The sequence below is a fragment of the Anabrus simplex genome, chromosome X, assembly GCF_040414725.1.
Source record: "Anabrus simplex isolate iqAnaSimp1 chromosome X, ASM4041472v1, whole genome shotgun sequence".
In the NCBI taxonomy this organism is placed as follows: Eukaryota; Metazoa; Arthropoda; class Insecta; order Orthoptera; family Tettigoniidae; genus Anabrus; species Anabrus simplex.
Window position 1 is genome coordinate 217,045,523 of NC_090279.1, and position 16,148 is coordinate 217,061,670.

General features: G+C 41.4%; 1 protein-coding gene across 1 annotated transcript in view; it reads left to right on the forward strand.

Annotated features, from left to right (window-relative positions):
• The window catches only part of LOC136885895 (XIAP-associated factor 1), a 48,416-nt gene that overhangs the window by 1,299 nt on the left and 30,969 nt on the right, over positions 1–16,148 (forward strand). The gene's annotated exons all lie outside the window — the stretch shown is intronic.

Sequence of the window (16,148 nt, forward strand, 5' to 3'; positions counted from 1 at the left end):
GATTGATACATAGCTAAATATAAAGAAATTAATATTGGTACTCTGAACGAAGGATGTACAATATACTAAAATGAGATAAAAGTTTACTAAGTTAACCACAGTGTAAATTACGTTATAGGCCTAGTGAAAGGTAAATAACTAAAATCTTACCTTGTCTTACTTGTAGGAGTGTGATGAGTTCTTTTTGAATGTAAGAGACCCACCAACCCATCCCCAGAGACATAGGTACTTAGGCCTACTTTTGTAACCTAATATCCTAAATCATGACACATTTTCCATGCCTTCTGTGGCTACTACCATACCCATTGGCTGAGATTCATTAAATATTGCATCATTCCTATAATTCAACACAGATTTCATTACCAACTACAGCACAGTAAAAAATCCCAAACTATGTCTTAGCAGTTGGACTAATGGTCTGATACGAAGCAGTGCACGCTCTCTATGAGGGCGCACACTCTTCGAGAGGCTCTGCTCTATACATCCCTGATGTTTTAGACCAATGAGGTTTCTCACTAGCCAGGATATGAACAGACTGTTATCACTTAACACAAAAAAAACATAGTTTTGCCGGGCTGAGTGGCTCGGACAGTTGAGGCGCTGGCCTTCTGACCTCAACTTGGTAGGTTCAGTACTGGCTTAGTACGGTGTTTTTTTTTTAAGGTGCTCAAATACGTCAGCCTCATGTCTGCAGATTTACTTGCACGTAAAAGAATTGCTGTGCGATGAAATTCCGGCACCTTAGTGTCTCCGAAAACTGTTAAAAGTAGTTAGACCGGGCGAGTTGGCCGTGCGGTTAGGAGCACGCAGTTGTGAGCTTGCATCCATGAGATAGTGGGTTTGAACCTTACTGTCGGCAGCTGTGAAGATGGCTGATGTACCTTAATTAAGGCCACGGCTGCTTCCTTCCCACTCCTAGCCCTTTCCTATCCCATCGTCGCCATAAGACCTATCTGTGTCGGTGCGACGTAAAGGAGCTAGCAAAAAAAAAAAAAAGTAGCTAGTGGGACGTAAAACAAATAACATAATTATTATGAAACATAGTTACTGGTACATAGTTGAAATGCACCCTCCTCTCCGGTTCTACGGTTGCAGTTGGCAACAGTTTGTAAGAAGTAACTAAGCTGCTAGCAAGAAAAGACAGCTGTGCCGCAACAAGTATGCGAGTCTCTTAATAAACTTGTACCAAGATAATTATAAAACCATAAATTTGTTACAAGATTGCATACAAACCAAACCCCGTTACACAACAGCCTTGAAGGGCCATGGCCTAAGAAGTGACTGCTGCTCAGCTCAAAGGCCTGCGGATTATGAGGTATCGTGTGGTCAGCACGACGAATCCTCTCGGCTGTTATTCTTGGCTTTCTAGACCGGGGCCACCATCTCACCATCAGATTGCTCCTCAATTGTAATCACTTAGGCTGAGTAAACCTCAGGTCCAGGTAAAAATACCTGACCTGGCCGGGAATCTAATCCGGGGCCTCCGGGTAAGAGGTACCTGTATTGCGGGGCCGGCTTACAGAATCGCATACTGTAAAAAAATAATACATAATGAGTTTTCTACAACTGTGAGAAATATATGGGTCATGATAGGTAGACTGGTAGTCATGTAGGCCTAATTAATTTTTTTCTTCTGCCCAGTAGGGGGAAACTGCAATAATGTTTGACATGACTGAGATTTCTTCTTCCATAATAGGCCTGCATGTTGATGGATACAACGTGCACTGACAAAGTTGAATTGTAGGTAACACTTCACTAACAGATGTGCATGTTTAGGAATAAGGAAATTGTGTTAAAACTGATATGAATTGAAATAGTGGAGAGGAAAGATCCTTCCTTTGTGCTTGCCAAGGACCATTAACCCACCTCTAGAATATTTTTACTTGTATGGAAAAATTAAAAAGGATACTGTGTCATTCTGAGAAATGCAGCCATTTTCTGTGTTTCTATTGGCTGGAAACATACCTGAAATCAGAATACGGGACATACGTGCGATCCAAGAAATCAACGGGCTTGTATTCTGCAAGTTATAAACTTTGTTTCAAAATGATGCGCTTTTATTTAATTTCTCTGAAGTGCTGTTAACAGTTTTTTTGCAATTTCATGAAAATCTCTGCGTGACATTGAAGAAAAAATTACAGAAATGAACACCTCAGACCTAATCAAGTCAGCAGAACATAATATTTCTCACAGTTGACAATTTCACACGAACATGTGGTGGACTCATACTACCTCAGGTAGTTGTCCGCTATTATACATCTTATTTGCAAGGTTGGACAACCCGAGAACTGCAGACAAATAAAAAATATATTTAATAATCTACGAATTCACACCAGATAAAGAAGCCAAGGAGTGAAGAAATCTATCCTTTTTGAAAGAAAGAAGAAAAGCTCTTGGTACTTATCAGAGGTGAAAACACGGGTGTATTTTTCTCGAAGTTCAAAATACGGGACAATTGCCTTTCACGGATAGGAACTGGCAACCTTGCCTGGAAAGCAGTTTGCTATTGTCTCTGATAGTGCTCACATTGTGTGTGGCCCCTGGACTGCCATATTGTTTGAAAATAATTAAACTGCAAAGTTGTGTAAGTTTTATGGTGTGTATCTGTAATGGAATATTTAGGTACAGAAGTAGTGTCACTGATTTTTTTAAACAGGCGAATTGTCTTTTTACTAGCTGTACTGAAGTTGCAGCCTTGTGTATCATGTTATGATGTGCGAGTTGCAGCATGTTGGATTCCTAACCTCTCTTTTGCTCTTCCGTTAGTAAAGTGTAAGAGAGGGCCGTGAGCCTTAACTTTGCCACATACAAAGACACAAAATAAATAAATAAATAAATAAATAAATTTGATGGGCCAATGACCTAGATGTTAGGCCCCTTTAAATAACAAATATCATCATCAGTAAAGTCCATATTCATACAATGCATTTCACTACTAACCAGCACAGAAACATGCAAGAGTGAAACCCCATTTTGCAACCCTATGGTTTCACTCTTGCATGTTTCTGTGCTGGTTAGTAGTGAAATGCATTGTATAAATATGGACTTTACTGATGATGATATTTGTTATTTAAAGGGGCCTAACATCTAGGTCATTGGCCTTATTTATTTATTTATTTATTTATTTATTTATTTATTTATTTATTTATTTATTTATTTATTTATTTATTTATTCATTCATTCATTCTCACGGCACTCTCTTACACTTTACTAACAGGAGAGCAAACATCCTTGATTTATTTAACAATATTATTGCCATTATAAGCAGTGTAGGATACGTGAGATTGAACAGCTAAGAGGATACAGAACCACAAAAAAGTAGGAATGAAAGGTCTATAGTTAAGACATGATGTCATGTTGTATATAGTAAGTTAATTACACTGACTGACAGAGCAAATGCAACACCAAGAAGGAGTGGTTCGAAAGGGATGAAAGTTGGGGGAAAAACAGAGACGGCACGGACGAATAATTGATGTTTATTTCAAACCGATATGCAGGTTACACAATGCGCACGGCATTGACTCGGTAGGATATAGGACCACCCTGAGCGGCGATGCACGCAGAAACACGTCGAGGTACAGAGTCAATAAGAGTGCGGATGGTGTCCTGAGGGATGGTTCTCCATTCTCTGTCAACCATTTGCCACAGTTGGTCGTCCGTACGAGGCTGGGGCAGAGTTTGCAAACGGCGTCCAATGAGATCCCACACGTGTTCGATTGGTGAGAGATCCGGAGAGTACGCTGGCCACGGAAGCATCTGTACACCTCGTAGAGCCTGTTGGGAGATGCGAGCAGTGTGTGGGCGGGCATTATCCTGCTGAAACAGAGCATTGGGCAGCCCCTGAAGGTACGGGAGTGCCACCGGCCGCAGCACATGCTGCACGTAGCGGTGGGCATTTAACGTGCCTTGAATACGCACTAGAGGTGATGTGGAATCATACGCAATAGCGCCCCAAACCATGATGCCGCGTTGTCTAGCGGTAGGGCGCTCCACAGTTACTGCCGGATTTGACCTTTCTCCACGCCGACGCCACACTCGTCTGCGGTGACTATCACTGACAGAACAGAAGCGTGACTCATCGGAGAACACGACGTTCCGCCATTCCCTCATCCAAGTCGCTCTAGCCCGGCACCATGCCAGGCGTGCACGTCTATGCTGTGGAGTCAATGGTAGTCTTCTGAGCGGACGCCGGGAGTGCAGGCCTCCTTCAACCAATCGACGGGAAATTGTTCTGGTCGATATTGGAACAGCCAGGGTGTCTTGCACATGCTGAAGAATGGCGGTTGACGTGGCGTGCGGGGCTGCCACTGCTGGGCGGCGGATGCGCCGATCCTCGCGTGCTGATGTCACTCGGGCTGCGCCTGGACCCCTCGCACGTGCCACATGTCCCTGCGCCAACCATCTTCGCCACAGGCGCTGCACCGTGGACACATCCCTATGGGTATCGGCTGCGATTTGACGAAGCGACCAACCTGCCCTTCTCAGCCCGATCACCATACCCCTCGTAAAGTCGTCTGTCTGCTGGAAATGCCTCCGTTGACGGCGGCCTGGCATTCTTAGCTATACACGTGTCCTGTGGCACACGACAACACATTCTACAATGACTGTCGGCTGAGAAATCACGGTACGAAGTGGGCCATTCGCCAACGCCTTGTCCCGTTTATCGTTCGCTACGTGCGCAGCACAGCGGCGCATTTCACATCATGAGCATACCTCAGTGACGTCAGTCTACCCTGCAATTGGCATAACGTTCTGACCACTCCTTCTTGGTGTTGCATTTGCTCTGTCAGTCAGTGTATAATCTGGGAATATAAATATAAATGTGCAAGAGCAGTGTGAAATCTGTGATTGGTGCATGTGATGCTGACGTACTCAATGTCCTAAAATTTAATGTGATCTGTGATTAATTTGGAAATTACAAGGGAGTTACTCCTTATTCAAGTGTTCAGTTTTGTAGATACGGGGATAAATTAATTTAAGGCATTATTTTATTTATTCGTGATAAGTGTGTACGACTTAGTGCGAATATCCTTACATCACAGAAAACCAATTTAAAAATCTGTGTGAGCCATTGTTGATTTGAACAAGTATATCGATAGTGACGGTTTACTATTTGAAATCACGGCCTACCAGATCGAAGGAAAGACGATCGAAGTGCCCTAATACCAAAGTGACAAATCAATATACCAAGTGTAGAGATAGTATTATAAAGTGATAGTGATTGTAAAGTTTAGTGCAGTGAGTCAATAGAAAATTGAAGTGGTAAGGAATACTACGTAGAAATATCTTAAGACTTAAAACAAAACAATCATTCACTGAACATACAAAAAGATCCGCCATTTTGGGACCCAGAGTACATAGATACACAGATATACCATGCGACCAGGCAACTGGCCAGAGTGTCGACATGGAGAAAGTGGTAAACTGCGCCACCTGTGCGAAGGAAGTTCGCTCCAATGAAGAATCAATAGAATGCGAAGAATGCGATGGATGGCAACACCTTGAATGTAGTGGACTAACGAGAGGGGAATTCAACATCATGCAGAGGGAGCATTGCAAGCTCACATTGATTTGTGTGGATTGCAAACCACGCACCATAAAAAGGAAAGATATAGAACAATCAATAATGACGAAACTCACGCAAAAATTCCAAGACGTAATGAACAACATGATCGCAAATATTGGAGTAATAATGAGAGAAGAGATCCAAATAGCAATAAAGACAGAATTTGACCAATGCCTCCTAAGAGTAACTGCAAGACAAAAAGCACCAAACATACCAAATAGGGTGGAGAATGAAGAACCGACTAGAAATGCCGAACATAGTCCAAATGTAGAAAATCAAAATGGTGAAAGCAGAGACAAAGAGAGAAGAGACATCGTTAAATTACCCAATGATCAAGACAAAGAAGATGATATGAATCAAAGTGAACTGATACAGGACATCTCTACACAACGGAAGAATGACTTGGACACTGTAGAAGAAAGGGCCGAGATGCGAAGGAGACAGAAATGGAAAGCAGATGAATCCACAGGAACTAAACCGGATGATAGCTACGAGCTAAGGGCTGCGGAACAAAAAGTCTGGCTATTTATTGGTAGAGCAAGCAAGGGAACTTCAACAGAATCAATAAAGAAATATCTAGAGAAAAACAAAATAGAAGGAGAGACAGAATGTGAAGAACTCAGAACGGTTGGCAACAGGAAATCCTTCAAGGTAGGGATACCATACAAATAGATGGATCTTGTATATAGTGCAGACTTCTGGCCAAAGGATATAAAATTCCGAAGATTTCGCTTCAAGCGAAGCCAAGGAAGAAATTAATGGGAATTTCCACCCCAACACTAATAAAACTACACAGCTAAAACTACTGCTATGGAACACGGAAGGTGCGAGAAATGCCTTGATACATATTCCCCACGAAACACTTGTAAACATAGATATTATAATTGCAACAGAGACTTTCCTCTTAGAACCAGTACACATCCAAGGATTTTACAGTACACATTCATTCGCAAAGTCTACCGATGGTAGGCTGGAGGGAGGTGTTTCATGTTTCTTCAAACTGACTGTTGGAAAGATAACCAGTGCCACGAAAGAAGACAATTTGCTAATTACAAGAACAACACTTCTCACAACAGTAGGACTGTACATGCCTCCACACTGGACAACGGAAGATGCAATAGAACATCTAATGAAAGCATTGACGGAGGTGAAACATGATGAGCCAGTTCTTTTAGCAGGAGATCTTAACTGCAGAATAGATAAAATCAGTAACAAGACTGAACTGATTCTGGAAACACTCAGCGAGGAAGGCTTCAAACTTGTAAATGACCCAGAACTCAAAACATACTTCGCACACAACGGCACCAGTTCAATTGATTTAGTATTTTATAGTGGAAAATATATCCAAAATCTGGTCCACCAATCTGGCAGCACCAATCAGAAAACATATTCCCATTGAAACTACATTTGAAATAGAAAATATGCAGACAAAATAAATTACTAAGACCACCAACGACAGACCATCAAGAAAGATTGATATAAATATCCTCAAACAAAACGAGACGCAAATAGAAACTTCAGTGCAGCTCATAGATGAGGGCAACACAACTGGAGCATTAGAACTAATCAATAACATACTTCAACAAGCTCTTATTCCACCAAGACAGCGTAGAGCTCAGCCCTGGTTTAATGAAAAATGTACAAAATGCGTACAGAAACACTAGAAGCGTTATACGTAGCCAAAACGACAGGAAGAGATGATCTTTAAACCTATGCAACTAAGAGGAGAAATTACAAGCAACTTTTGAAGGAAACGAAAACTGCATTCATGGAAGAAGAAGAAGCGAATAGAATCGCAGAAGCAGCAAAGAAAGACCCGTTCATTGCTCTGAGGAAACGAAATGTAACACAAGCCACAGTTATACCGATGAAAGAATGGGAAGAACACTTCAAGAAAATACTAAATCAACAGAACATTAATGTAGCTGTGTGCAGAAGCATAACTGAGGAACGGACTCAAAATCCACCGATAACACCAGAAGAGATCACAGACGTCATCACTAAAGCGAAAAGTAGGAAAGCCCCTGGGCCAGATAATATTTGCATGGAAATCTTAAAAGACTCATTGGAAACACTACTTCCTTTATGGAGCAATCTCTTCAACAAATGCCTGCAAATCAGGGACAATACCGGAAAGCTGGAGAACTGCGAAGATTAAAATGCTATACAAAGGTAGAGGGGAAACATACATACATTATCATTATAGACTGTTATGCCTTTCAGCGTTCAGTCTGCAAGCCTCTGTGAATTTACTAAACGTCGCCACAATCCTCGATTTGCAACTAGTGTTGTGGCCTCATTTAGTTCTACACCTCTTATCTTTAAATCGTTAGAAACCGAGTCTAACCATCGTCGTCTTGGCCTCCCTCTACTTCTCTTACCCTCCATAACAGAGTCCATTATTCTCCTAGGTAACCTATCCTCCTCCATTCGCCTCACATGACCCCACCACCGAAGCTGGTTTATGCGTACAGCTTCATCCATCAGGTTCATTCCTAAATTAGCCTTTATCTCCTCATTCTGAGTACCCTCCTGCCATTGTTCCCACCTGTTTGTACCAGCAATCATTCTCGCTACTTTCATGTCTGTTACTTCTAACTTGTGAATAAGATATCCTGAGTCCACCCAGCTTTCGCTCCCGTACAGCAAAGTTGGTCTGAAAACAGACCGATGTAAAGATAGTTTCGTCTGGGAGCTGACTTCCTTCTTACAGAATACTGCTGATCGCAACTGCGAGCTCACTGCGTTTGCTTTACTACACCTTGATTCAATCTCTCTTACTATATTACCATCCTGGGAGAACACACAACCTAAATACTTGAAATTATCGACCTGTTCTAGCTTTGTATCACCAATCTGACATTCGATTCTGTTGAATTTCTTACCTACTGTCATCAATTTAGTCTTCGAGAGGCTAATTTTCATACCATACTCATTGCACCTATTTTCAAGTTCCAAGATATGAGACTGCAGGCTTTCGGCACAGTCTGCCATTAAAACAAAGCCGTCAGCATAGGCCAAACTGCTTACTACATTTCCACCTAAGTGAATCCCTCCCTGCCATTTTATACCTTTCAGCAGATGATCCATGTAAACTACAAACAGCAAAGGTGAAAGATTACAGCCTTGTCTAACTCCTGTAAGTACCCTGAACCAAGAACTCATTCTACCATCAATTCTCACTGAAGCTCAATTGTCAACATAAATACCTTTGATTGATTTTAATAATCTACCTTTAATTCCATAGTCCCCCAGTATGGCGAACATCTTTTCCCTCGGTACCCTGTCATATGCTTTCTCTAGATCTACGAAACATAAACACAACTGCCTATTCCTCTCGTAGCATTTTTCAATTACCTGGCGCATACTGAAAATCTGATCCTGACAGCCTCTCTGTTGTCTGAAACCACACTGGTTTTCATCCAACTTCCTCTCAACGACTGATCGCACCCAGCATGCCAGTGAATACTTTGCCTGGTATACTAATCAATGAGATACCTCGATAGTTGTTGCAATCCTTCCTGTTCCCATGCTTATAGATAGGTGCAATTACTGCTTTTGTCCAATCTGAAGGTACCTTACCAACACTCCACGCTAATTTTACTACTCTATGAAGCCATTTCATCCCTGCCTTCCCATTGTACTTCACCATTTCAGGTCTAATTTCATCTATTCCTGCTGCCTTATGACAATGGAGTTTATTTACCATCCTTTCCACTTCCTCAAGCATAATTTCACCAACATCGTTTTCCTCCTCCCCATGAGCTTGGCTGTTTGTATCACCACCATGATGATTTCCTTTTACATTGAGAAGATGTTCAAAATATTCCCTCTACCTCTCCAGTGATTCCCTGGGATCTATTATGAGTTCACCTGAATTACTCAAAACACTGTTCATTTCCTTTTTCCCTCCCTTCCTAAGATTCTTTATTACTGTCCAGAAAGGTTTCACTGCTGCTTGACCTAGCCTTTCCAGGTTATTACCAAAATCTTCCCATGACTTCTTTTTGGATTCAACAACTATTTGTTTCGCTCTGTTTCTTTCATTGGCGAACGAAATGGAATTCGATGAGGAGCTATCAATATTAATGGTTCTTATGGAAGAAAGAAGGTAGAACTGGCTGAGTCAGCAAAGAGGATGCATCTGGATGTGCTAGAAGTAAGTGATATTCGGGTAAGGGGAGATAATGAGTAAGAGATAGGAGATTATAAAGTGTACTTGACGGGTGTTAGAAAGGGAAGGGCAGAGTCTGGGGTAGGGCTCTTTATCAGGAATACCATTGCACGCAACATAGTTTCTGTTAGGCACGTAAATGAGCGAATGATGTGGGTAGATTTGTCAGTGGGAGGAATTAGGACAAGAATTGTGTCGTGTATTCACCATGTGAGGGTGCAGATGAGGATGAAGTTGACAAGTTTTATGAAGCATTGAGTGAGATCGTGGTCAGGGTCAACAGCAAGGATAGAATAGTGCTAATGGGGGATTTCAGTGCGAGAGTTGGGAATAGAACTGAAGGATACGAAAGGGTGATTGGTAAATGTGGGGAAGATATGGAAGCTAATGGGAATGGGAAGTTTTTGCTGGACTTCTGTGCTAGTATGGGTTTAGCTGTTACGAATACATTCTTCAAGCGTAAGGCTATTCACCGCTACACATGGGAGGCTATGGGTACCAGATCCATAATAGACTATATCTTAACAGACTTTGAATTCAGGAAATCTGTTAGGAATGTACGAGTTTTTCGTGGATTTTTCGATGATACAGACCACTATCTGATCTGTAGTGAACTAAGTATCTGTAGGCCTAGGGTAGAGAAAGTGAAATCTGTTTGCAAACAAATAAGGGTAGAAAGTCTCCAGGACTAGGAAATTAGACGGAAAAGGACACAAATTCATACAGAGGAATAGCACTGGAGAATAACATCTTCAAAATCTATACTAAAATACTAACGAGGAGACTTGTAGACCCAAAAATACCAGAATGCCAATTCGGGTTCAGGAAGGGTAGAAACACAACGCAAGCTGTAAAATTTCTTCTGGACGAGATAGAATCAGCACTAAGAATGCCCAAGGGAAAATACTATACAGTCTTCACTGATTACAAGAAGGCTTTTGATCTTATAGACAGAAAACAACTACTACAAAACATCGAAGGCATGATTAGAAAGACACACTACATTAGTAAAATAATAGAAGACATCTTGGCATACGACGACATTGTAGTAGATGATGCAATAACAACATCTAACAAAATCAGGCAGACAAATGGTGTACTACAAGGTGACCCCATTAGCCCAACACTGTTTAATATAGCCACTGCGAACATCACCAATATCCTTCGAAATACAATGGAGACGACCCTCCTGATGTACGCCGACGATATGGTCATAGCGGGCCCCAACAAAGAGGAATTACAGATGACATTAAACGCCCTGGCTAAATGGGCACTGGAGAATGGTTTCGAGATAAACATGAAGAAATCAGCGCAGATGACATTCAGGAAAGGGGGAACAGCATCACCAAAGGACACGCTGTTATTGAACACTGAAGAGATGGAAGTGGTTAATAAATTTAAATACCTAGGCATCACCCTGCAGACAACGGGTCGATCATTCAGCTACCATGTGGAAGAAAGGACAACGGCTATTAAATACATATGTGTACTCAAAAACCTTCATCGCTTATCGCTGAATACAGCTATGACTCTTTTCGATGCCGCAATAACACCAATAATAACAAATGGCATAGAACTTATATAGGAAAATCTAATGTACAAGAACCTCGAGAGAATTGAAAAGGTGAAAGCAAGATTCATAAAGCACTGCCTGCGAATAGGGAAGTATGCACCATCGAGACTTGCCTATGGATTAGCAAGAGAGACCTTCTTCATAGAGTATATCAGGTATAAGTTCAGCCTGCCATCTACTGACGCTTACCAGGCACTTCTAGCTGCTGGACAAATTAAACGAATGGACATCGACTTGGAATTTTACAGTACCGATGCTATGCAAGACAGATCATGGACAAACGCTAACGAAGAACAAAGACACACAATCACAAGAGTAGCCATTCATGGCTACCACCACAAGTTATGTAGCAATAAGAAATTCCACCTACCAGACGGGAATTGCATATGTTCGCTCTGTGGAAAGTGCTGCGAAAAATACCATATTGTGTTATGTTCAAAAAGGACCAAAAGCATCACGCAAATTAGCAAAGAATAATTTCAAATTTGATGTAATCATATTGTATATGCCCTTTCGGGTGTTTTTCCTATTAATAAATAAAATGGGGCCAAATTCAGAAGTGCAACAAGTTTGCACTTGTAACCCCCTGCCTGCAAGGTTTGGGAAAAAAGGAGGAGGAGAAGAAGAAGACGCTTATATTGTATGTGAGCTCGTATTAAATATCTAACAGTGAAACATCATGGTCTGTATTTTATGATTCCAATTCCATTTGTTCACTAATATTTTAAAAGTGAGCCAAGCTCAGGAGTTGGCCGTCTGACTCCAACCTGGCAGGTTTGATCCTGGCTCAGTCCAGTGTTATTTGAAATTTTTTAAATATGTCAGCCTTGTGTCTGTAGATTTAGTGGCACGTAAAAGAATTCCTATGGGACAGAATTCCGGCACCTCCGTGTCTCCAAAAACCGTCTGAAGTAGTGAGTGGGACATAGAAACAATAACATTACTATTATTTAAAGGTGAGGTATATTCATCCTGAAAAAACAAATACCGTGGACTAATGTGTCTCTTTTTACAAAATTCTGTTAGAAAATTTGACCAATCTTATTTGGCAACTACACTGCATTTTTTTTCCACACATCTGATAAATTGTGGTTTGTTTTTTCTTTTCTGATTGTCAGACCTTTACATTTAGATGCCTTTGTATTCAAGAAGAACAAACTTACAAGAGAGTTAAGAGAAAAATAAATTTACAGTATGTCTCGAATTGATTGTGGTAACTGGACTTAAGACCCATCAGTCAGGCAATGACGTGCACTGAACTCCATCTACCCCAGTGGTACTGGGGCAAATAAATATGTATTTATATTTTCTTATTATTCCTTAGAACGCTTTTTATCACGTTAAACAACTGCTAAGATGTAAGTCAAGCAGAGTACAGCTGTTTCGACAATCCGCTCACACTACCGCCGTTCGGCTTTCTCCAGCGAGCCAAATTATTTTGCCGACGCGAAAGGGAACTACCCCAGCGAAATATAGTCGCTCGGTTGATGCATGCACAAGAAGCCTCCTTGTCCTGGGATCGGGGCGGGACTTTGGGCCCTTCCCCGAGATTCACAGCAGTTAACGGTGACAGGCCAGCTGGCTTGGGTAAGGTATTTTAGTTTTCATACTTGGCACTCGAAGTGTTCAGCACCACACACTAGAAGCTACAAGAAAAATAACAACATTGCTTATATTTAAAAAACATTTTTGCAGCTGGGGTAATGAATGTGTTCACCACACACCACTGATTCACCTGCTTCCAGCTAACAGTACCGAGGGTTTGGCAGGTACAGTCCTACTACAGATCCCTCATCATCGTCTTGTTAACAGAATACATTTCTGCACAGTTTTCAGAATCATTTTTCTATATTTGTAACACACTGTTTAATGTATTAGGTCTTGAACTTTCAGTTCTGTCCCTAGTCAAGAGGTAGAGCAGGTTTTAAGCATAGGAATTCACTAAGAAATCACATTTAAATACCGCTCTACGGCTGTCGTCATCACACTATTATTTAGAAAATCATACAAAACCAACCAGTAAATATTCCTTTCTGATTTTTTTTTTTTTTTTTTTTTTTTTTGCTACTTGCTTTACGTCGCACCGACACAGATATGTCTTATGGCGACGATGGGATAGGAAAGGCCTAGGAAGTGGAAGGAAGCAGCCGTGGCCTTAATTAAGGTACAGCCCTGGCATTTGCCTGGTGTGAAAATGGGAAACCACAGAAAACCATCTTCAGGGCTGCTGACAGTGGAACTCGAACCCACTATCTCCCGATTACTGGATACTGGCCGCACTTAAGCGACTACAGCTATCGAGCTCGGTTTTCTGAAAATTTGCATGCATGATAACGAAGTAATGCATGCATGATAACGAAGTAATAAACTTACCAATGCCGCTATTTTAGTACGTCTGCTGGGTGTGGTACACCTCAAAACATTCTTCTAAGTGAAGAGCTACGCACTGCCAGCAACTTCCCGGCTGTAGCACACAACACACCTTCTTGTGACTTTTGATTTCTCCTCTGTAGGGGGAATACGCATGGGAAAGTGGGCCCATGATTAAGCTTGTAATCTGGTGGCAGTGGTGCTCGCTGTAGGTCGACCTCGAACTAAGTACTCCGGCAACTGAACAGTCTCCAGTAGCTGCTGTGCAGTGCTAGATCTGAAGTCCGTGTAGCTCGTCTTTCTGTTAGCAGCGTTCTTGTGATACACAGTGCAGGAATTGAAAATACACATATCTAGGAGGTAAAAGAATATTTTCCTATACCCTTTCACTGTGCATCGCGTGATGGGGAACAGAGCTGTAACCTGATCCTGAAGGTCAACACCACCCATCCCCTTCTGGTATTCAAGGTCACACTTGGGCTTTAGCACTTCTTCCCTAGGGGTTTTTCCTCTCTTTCGTCTGAGTTTGCCTATCCCTGTCATGTCAGTTGATTTGTGTTTAGTGGTGAGAAAGCAAACATCCTCGTTATCTTTCCACTTCACACACAACATACTGTTGGCAGCTCACGTCTCATACTCTCCAAGTTTTAGTTTCGTCCTACTGATATCGCGAGGCATGTCTTTTCGGTTCTATCTAACAGTTCCAATTACATTTATCTCCTTGTCGTGTAGCCTTTTGAATAAATCTGGGGAAGAATACCAGTTATCTAAAAGCACTGTATCCCCTCGGCCTAACAAGGGTTAACACATGTTGAGCACAATGTTTGTACTTGCTGGCAGACTTGGATCCGTTACATCATCACCTACATAAATTTTGAAAGACAGACAGTAGCCAGAACTTGATTCACAAATTTTGTAAATTTTTATTCCAAACCTAGAACGTTTAGACCTATTATACTGGACATATGAAAGGCGGCCTCTGAATTTCATTAGACTTTCATCTAGAGCAATGTCTTGTGAAGGTAAATATAATTCTGAAAATTTGGAGCAGAAATGTTGTATTATAGGCCTAATCTTTCTTAGTTTGTCACTACTATTGACTTGTTCATCGTCAACAAAATGTAAAAAACGTGAAATTATAATACATCTTCCCCTGCTCATGGTTTCACGAAAAATAGGAGTGTTTATACACCTGTTTTTACTCCAGTATAACTGTATTCTTGACTTTCACACTTGTGACATTAGTATAACTAACGCAGAATGTGCCCTAATTTCGTCGGGTGTAGTCTCAAACCATTTGTCATCGTCTTTCAACTTTTTTCTGTCAGGATTGCTCAACTGTTTTGCTGCATATGAATTTGTCTCGACAGATATTTTGTCAAACAAAGTGTTCATGTATTCACAAAAACTGAGAGTTCAGATAGTGGCTGCATATCAAACTTTTTCAATAAGTTTTTCACTAACCCCACTGTATTCACTAAACTTATGTACAACAGGTTTATTGTCACTTCTTGTCCAGTTCCAGTCAGTCAAGTTAGTCTGTGCCGAGGTACGAGCTCGTTTCGAAAGACTCGGCACACTGTTGTTATTTGCATCACTTTCCGTGTCATCAGAACTATTATATGCATCGCTAGTACAGTACTCGAACTAAGGACTTCAGAGTCTATTTCGTCGTCACAAACATCACTGTCTTCAATATCACTCTCTAAAACACTATCTATTAGCTTCCATATTCCTTCTTCATCATCACCAGCACATCTGCTTGACACCATGATGGCAACTGACAAGAGCGAAATAGTATGAAAAAAGATTCTCTTATCTCTTATTCCGGAATTGTGTGAGAACCTGGTGAAAGGGAAAAAACTGAAGCCACACGTGTAAACTTCAGCTCAGAATGCATACAGGTGGCATCTGTGGGTTAGTGACTAAACTAAATGGATTGATGTACAGCTGTGCATCGCCGCGAGCAGAGCTCGTCATTTGATTTATATGCCACGAATAACTATGACGAGCTATGGTCGTCAAATGATGCGATTGGGTTAAGATTCTGAAATAGCTCTCTGTGTTCGTAAAGAAGAGTTGATTTATAATTTCAGTTGGGACATAAAAATCTCTGTATTTTGAGGAGTCTCCGTAAAGGAAGGTTTCACTGTACTTTCAACTTTCATTCACTAACTGTGCCTCTCCCATCAATGTGATCACTCTCCTTGTCAAGACTAGGGTTTTGCTTATTTCTCTGCTTATTCTGAGATCCCACCTCTCCAAATCCTTATTCCAGACATTCAGCTGAGTTAATCATCTACCGAGCAAGTGGGTTCGAACCCCACTTTTGGCAGTCCTGAAGATGGTTTTCTGTGGTTTCCCGTTTTCACACCAGACAAACGCTGGGGCTCTACCTTAATTAAGGCAGTTATAGCTTCCTTTCCACTCCTAGCCCTTTCCTATCCCATCGTCGCCATAAGACA